The sequence below is a fragment of the Mandrillus leucophaeus genome, unplaced genomic scaffold, assembly GCF_000951045.1.
Source record: "Mandrillus leucophaeus isolate KB7577 unplaced genomic scaffold, Mleu.le_1.0 Scaffold828, whole genome shotgun sequence".
NCBI classification, from domain to species: domain Eukaryota; kingdom Metazoa; phylum Chordata; class Mammalia; order Primates; family Cercopithecidae; genus Mandrillus; species Mandrillus leucophaeus.
Window position 1 is genome coordinate 667,133 of NW_012109008.1, and position 7,679 is coordinate 674,811.

A 7,679-nucleotide genomic window follows, 5' to 3' on the forward strand; every position below is an offset into this window, starting at 1 on the left:
GAGATCAAGACCATCCTGGCCAACATGGTGAAATCCCATCTCTACTAAAAATACAAAAATTAGCTGGGCATGGTGGTGCAAACCTGTAGTCCCAGCTACTCGGGAGGTTGAGGCAGGAGAATCACGTGAACCCGGGAGGTGGAGGTTGCAGTCAGCCAAGATGGCACCACTGCACTCCAACTTGGCAACAGAGCGAGATTTTGTCTCAAAAAAAAAAAATTGAAATCCATGTAGAAAACATAGCTATGATATACATAATAATAATTTTTAAAATGTATAAAGCACTTACCAGGTACCATGCTTAGCATTTTACTTATGGATTCTGTGTGTACACTTGCGTTATATATGAGTCACTGAAACCTCCCAACAACCCTGTGAGGTAAGCACTATTATTATCTCCATTGTAGTTCTTTGAGAACCTCTCCCTCTGCATTCACAAGAGTGCAGAGGATCCCATGTGGAATTTGATGACTATGACTCTCTATTTACTCAGAATAATGGATGCTTTAAATCAGCTTTGGGTCACAAGACTTTTTTTAAAAAGCAGGAAATAGAATATATGTAGGACAAATAGCCCAAAGTAATAACTACACACACACACACACGCACACACACAATATTCATTTCAGAGCTTTAGCTGGGTCTTTGTGTAGCTGAGAGCAGTTGTTGAGAGGCACAGCAGCTCAGTTACAGACCTCCTTCATATTCCAAACAGGCTTGAGAAGACACAATTGGAAAGGGGAAAGGGGAAAGTAAATTAAGAAAAGGAATGAATACTGCCTTATATAGAAATGTGAAATTGTATATTCATTGGGGAACGGAAACTGTGCAAATTATAGGGGGCGTTTGGAAAACATTTTACTTCCTCCATTTGCGCTTAGACTGCACTGAGAATTTATGTTTGTCTTTAGGAGACTATGTGTGTGTGTTTGTGTGTATATGATCCTTGTGTTCCCTGGTGGGCAACTAAGAAATTAAGAGTTGTGCCCGGGCACGATGGCTCACACCTGTAATCCCAGCACTTTGGGAGACTGAAGCAAGTGGATCACCTCAGGTCAGGAGTTCGAGACCAGCCTGGCCAACATGGCGAAACCAAAAATATAAAAAATTATCCAGGCTTGGTGGCACATGCCTGTAATCCCAGCTACTACCAGAGGCTGAGGCAGGAGAATTGTTTGAACCGGGGAGGCAGAGGTTGCAGTGAGCCAAAATTGTGCCTCTGCACTCCAGCCTGGGCAACAGAGCTAGACTCTGTCTCAAGAAAAGAAATTAAGAGTTGTATCTGCAACTACACTGGTAGGAAGATTTGGAGTTAGAGCATCCATGTCCACACTGGACTTTTTGGTGAGATTTGGAATGCCAAGGCTTCGAGAACTGTCCTGACCCCCTTGCCCCAAGGCGTTGCTCCAGACATAATAAATCAGTTTCAGGATGATGTACTGCTCAGGGAGGGACGTAGACAAGGACCCAAAACTAAGGCCTGTGGGCAGAGGCTGGGGTTTTGAATGGGGTTTTGAATGGGCTATGTATGGCAGTCAAAGAGGATGTTCGACAGGAAGTAGGAAGTGAGTTGGTGGGGGCAGATTTAGAAACTGAAGTGTGCCAACAAGAAAACCCAGTGAAGAATTGAACTTTTCAGATTTTCCTTTTTTTTTTTTTTTTTTTTGAGACATAGTCTCCATCTGTCACTCAGGCTGGAGTGCAGTGGTACGACCTCGTTTCACTGCAACCTCTGCTCCCAGGGTCAAGTGGTTCTCCAGGCTCAGCCTCCTGAGTAGCTGGAATTACAGGCATGCACCACCATGCCCAGCTAATTTTTGTATTTTTAGTAGAGATGGGATTTCACTATGTTGGCCAGGCTGGTCTCGAACTCCTGACCTCAAGTGATCCGCCCACCCTGGCCTCTCAAAGTGTTGGGTTTATAGGTGTGAGCCACCATGCCCAGCCAGATTTTCCCTTTACCAAGAGGAAACTTCTTACATAGCCTAATTTTTATATGCTTTACTCACATATTTCATATGTAGTTTGAGATTACCACAACCATTTAATGAAATCTGATACACTCACATACCTTGTGAATCATGGCGATTTGGGGGAATGGGACATGGGGGACAGGCTGAAAAATGATGTGGTGGTCCAAGGCAAAGAAGTGAGAGACAGGTCTCTCAGGCCTAGGGAACTAGTGGGATCCAGGATATGGATGTCAAACAATCCTTGAGTGCCCCACATATAACACAAAGTGCTGCACTTCAGGAATCCTGAAAACTGACTATTGAGTTATAAGCATAATTGGGCCAGACATGGTGACTCTCCCCTGTAATCCCAGCACTTTGGGACGCCGAGGCAGGGGGATCACCCGAGGTCAGGGGTTTGAGACCAAACTGGCCAACATAGTGAAACCCTGTCTCTACTAAAAATACAAAAGTTAGCTGGGCATGGTGGTGCATGCCTGTAGTCCCAGGTTCTTGGGAGACTGAGGCAGGAGAAGTGCTTGAACCTGGGATTGTGCCACTGCACTCCAGCCTGGGTGACAAAGTGAGTCTCTATCTCAAAAAAAAAAAAAAAAAAAAAAAAGTTTATTTTGCGAAGGTTAACGACCCGCCAGTAACACAGCCTCAGGAGGTCCTGATGACATATGCCCAAGGTGGTCAAGGTACAGCTTGGTTTTATATATTTTAGGGAGACATGAGACAACAATCAATACATTTAAGATGTACATTTGTTCGGTCTGGAAAGGTAGAACCACTCAAAGCAGGGGCTTCCAGGTCTTAGGTAGATAAGATGCAAACGGTTGCATTATTTTGCATCCTGATCAGCCTTACACTGAATACACAATTTACATATGAGAGCGGATTACAGGAATAGTCACTTATGCCTTAGTCTGGCTCAGTGAATCTGCATTTTTCCAAAAACAGTAGGGCAGAAGAAGCGATTAGATACACATTTGTCTCAGGTGAGCAGAGGGATGGCTGATTTCTGGCCTTTGTCCCACACCTGTGAAGAGAGCTTTCAATTTACATTGCCAGGGTGAAATCCAACAGAACCGTTTGAGAGTAAAGATCTTGAGGCTCACAGGGAATTTCTTTGTAGGCAAACCGCAAAAAAGGTATGTAGCTTTTTTTTTTTTTTAATTTAAATCTTTGTAGCTATCTTATTTAGGAATAAAATGGGAGGCAGGTTGCCTGACGTAGTTCCCAGGTTGACTTTTCCCTTTGGCTTAGTGATTCTGGCGTCACGAGATTTAGTTTCCTTTCACATCCCCAGGTCCATGACATCCAAGTGCATTTTGGTAGGTGTTGCTGCATGACAGGATGTCAAGGTGGCAAGAGAGAAGCGTGGTGTGGGACGGGAAAGAAGGGGCTCCAGCTCAAGACGCCCGCAGCCAGTAGTGTCTCTTCAGCCTCTTGGTGCCTCAGATTTCTCTTCTTTACCATAAAAGGGTTGCAAATTTCACCAGTAGAGATTCATTTTTGTATCCTAACATCTTTCCTCCAGCTAAAATACACATACCGGCCAGGCGTGGTGACTCATGCCTGTAATCCCAACACTGTGGGAGGCTGAGGCAGGTGGATCACTTGAGGTCAGGAGTTCAAGACCAGCCAGGCCAACATGGTGAAACCCTGTCTCTACTAAAAATACAAAAATGAGCTGGGCATGGTGGTGGGCACCTGTAATCCCAGCTACTTGGGAGGCTGAGGCAGGAGAGTCGCTTGAACCTCGGAGGTGGAGGTTGCAGTGAGCTGAGATTGTGTCGTTGCACTCCAGCCTGGGTGATAGAGCAAGACTCCATCTCGAAAAAAAAAAAAAAACAATCTTTGAACCCACCTATGACTTGTAAGCCTTTCCTCCCCTGCTTCAAAATATTTTGCCTCTTTAGGCTGAGCCAATGTACATCTTCCATATATTGATTTATGATTTTACCTACAATTCCTCTCCCTAGAACGTTCAAAACTAAACTGTAACCTGACTGCCCGGAGCACACTTTCTCAGGTCCCCTTGAGACTGTTCCCTAGGCCATGGTTACTTATACTGACTGACTCACAATAAAGCTTTTTAAAATATTTTATAGAGTTTGGTTTTTCTATTAACAACATATATCAAAATATCACACTGTGTGCCATAAATATGTGCCATTAGTATGTGTCAATTAAAAATAATATTAGGTCAGGCGCGGTGGCTCATGCCTGTAATCTCAGCCCTTTGGGAGGCCGAGGCAGGCAGATCACGAGGTCAGGAGCTCAAGACCATCCTCACTAACATGGTGAAACCCTGTCTCTACTAAAAATACAAAAATTAGCTGGGCATGGTGGCACGCGCCTGTAATCCTAGCTACTTGGGAGGCTGAGGCAGGAGAATCGCTTGAACTTGGGAGGCAGAGGTTGCAGTGAGCTGAGATCACACCACTGCACTCCAGCATGGGTGACAGAGGGAGACTCCATCTCAATAATAATAATAAGGCAAAAGAAAGGTCTAGCCATTAGGTATTTGTGCTAAAGTGAACTTATTCAAGAACAGGCTTAGATGGAGGAGAAGAGAGAATTGGAAGGGATGTGGTGTAGACCTCTGAGGTGGAGGATGAGCACAGAAAGGGGAGGTCACACAGACCAACATCAATGTTTGATGAGAACTAATCAGTTGAGTGAAGGAAAAGTAAAGAGATTTGACAGTGTCACCTTTTCAAGGGAATAAGGAAATAAAATCTATGTACATGTCACAGCAGTAAGAGCTGAGATTTACTGAATGTTTGTTCTATTGATAAATAGTCACTAGTTGTACTGGTTAAAAGCCCAACAGAACCCTTGGGTTTCTTCCTGGGTTGTGCTGGGTTGTAGTGTGAGTCAGATATACTTCAGAGTGGAAAAACTAATTTCTTTATTCCTTTTTTCCTTTCCTCTCTCTCTTTCTTTCTTTCTTTCTTTTTTTTTTTTTTTTTTGAGACAGGGTCTCACTCGGTTGCCCAGGCTGGAGGGCAGTGGCGTGCTCTCGGTTCACTGCAACCTCCCAGGCTCAAGCAATCCTCCCACCTCTGCCTCCTAAGTAGCCACCATGCCAGGCTAATTTTGTTTATCTTATATTTTTCTTGCAGAGACAAGGTCTCACTATGTTGCATAGGCTGGTCTCCAACTTCTGGACTTAAGCAACCTTCCTGCCTTACTCTCCCGAAGTGCGGGGATTACAGACATGAGCCTCCATGCCTGGCCTAATTTCTTTCTTTCAGATTTTCTCCCTAAAATATATAGTTGATGTTCATTTTCTTTTCTTTCCTTTTTGAGATGGAGTCTCGCCCTATCACCCAGGCTGGAGTGCAGTGGCATGATCTCAGCTCAGAGCAACCTCTGCCTCCCGGGTTCACACCATTCTCCTGCGTCAGCCTCCCAAGTAGTTGGGATTACAGGTGCGCACCATCAAGCCAGGCTAATTTTTGTATTTTCAGTAGAGACGGGGTTTCACCATGTTGGTCAGGCTGGTCTCGAACTCCTGACCTCGTGATCCGCCTGCCTCGGCCTCCCAAAGTGCTGGGATTACAGGCGTGAGCCACCACGCCCAGCCTCATTTTCTAATATAGTCATTCATTAAGAATGTAGGAAAGTTCTCTGTTTTATCAAAACTCCAAAACAAAAAATTGGTCAATGATTTTTTTTTTTTTTTTTTTTTTTTAAATTTCAGGCCCAGTACAGTGGCTCAGGCCTGTTCGAGACTAGCCTGAGAAACATGGTGAAATGCTGTCTCTGCAAAAAATTTAAAAGTAGCCAGACGTGGTGGTGCAGGCCTATAATCCTAGCTATTTGGGAGGCTGAAGCAGGAGAATCACTTGAACCTGGGCTGTCAAGTCTTCAGTGAACCTAGACAGCACCACTGTATTCCAGCCTGGGCAACAGAGCGAGACCCTGACTCAAAAAGAACAACAAAAAATTGAATTAGAAGTCATAGGTTTTTGGCTGGGTGCAGTGGGTCATGCCTGTAATCCCAGCATTTTGGGAGGCTGAGGCGGGTGGACCACAAGGTCAGGAGTTCCAGACCAGTCTGGCCAATACGGTGAAACACCGTCTCTACTAAAAATACAAAAATTAGCTGGGCGTGGTGGTGCGTGCCTGTAGTCTCAGCTGCTTGGGAAGCTGAGGGAGGAAAATTGCTTGAACCTGGGAGGCAGAGGTTGCAGTGAGCCGAGATCACACCACTGCACTCCAGCTTGGGCGACAGAACAAGACTCCATCTCAACAACAACAACAACAACAACAATAATAATAATAATAATAATAATAATAATAATAGAAGTCACAGGTTTTTGTTTGTTTGTTTTTGTTTTTAGACAAGAACTTACTTTGTCACCCAGGTTGGAGTGCAGAGGTGCCACCTCAGCTCACTGCAACTTCTGCCTCCTGGGTTCAAGCAATTCTCGTGCCTCAGCCTCCCAAGTACCTGGAATTACAGGCACACACCACCATACCCGGCGACTTTTTATATTTTTGGTTGAGATGGGGTTTCACCATGTTGGCCAGCCTGGCCTCAAACTCCTGGCCTCAAGTCATCTGTCCACCTTGGCCTCCCAAAGTGCTGGGATTAAAGACATGAGCCACTGCATCCAGTCTTGATTTTTGTTTTTTTTCTTTTTTTCAGTGAGAATGTTGGAGAAGGTGATCCCTCAGGTCTCTTCCAGCACTGAAATATTTTGGTTTTGTGTCTTGCTTTACTTTCTGAAAAGTAGTGTTTGAAAGAGGCCCATGCCTGCAGGACCAAATTAAATAGAGCTCAGAGCTAGCCAATCTGTCTGACTCATTGAGAACAGAAGCACACACCCTGTTAGCATTTGTTGAGCAATGAAGACAGAGTTGCGTCTTGTGTCTCCTGTCTCATAGCATTTCATAAGTTCTTTCAGAATTTCACCAGACACTGAATTCAGATAGAGCTGATGCCATTTTTTATTTTTTTTTGAGACGGAGTTTCGCTCTTGTTGCCCAGGCTGGAGTGCAGTGACACCATTCGGTTCACTGCAACCTCCTCATCCTGGGTTCAAGCGATTCTCCTGCCTCAGCCTCCCAAGTAGCTGGGATTACAGGTGCCTGCCACCACGCCCATCTAATTTTTTGTATTTTTGGTAGAGACAGGGTTTCACCATGTTGGCCAGGATGGTCTCAAACTCCTGACCTCAGGTGATCCACCCGCGTTGGCCTCCCAAAGTGCTGGGGTTACAGGCATGAGCCACTGCACCTGGGCAGAGCTGGTATAATTTTCTACATAGAAGTTAAACTGGGTAACTCAGTGCAGAGCCCAGTACAAATAACCCCTTTAGAAGCAGCCAATCTGGAGACAATATAGGTCATAAGAAAAAAAAAAAAAAGAAAAATAGAAGCAGCCAAGAAAATGGCCTGAGCAGTTACAACATGCTTGGACAGTTTAGAGAAATCTCTTAGCCCAATCATATGATTCTTACGGTTAAAACAACGACAGCAACAAAAAGTTTTCTCCTGATATTCTTTTAAATTTTTCATTGAGTCCTGAATAGAGACTGTATTAAAGTGGCATGAGAAAATGCAAACAGCATTTCAGCTCTACCTCAAGCTTTCTTCCTTATAGAAACAAATATAAACAAACAGCTAGCCACATTTCCTCCTCAATGTTTCGTCAGGGACAGATGAGCCTGGGAATTTTGCCCTGTTTGGTATCTAGTGACTCTCTTT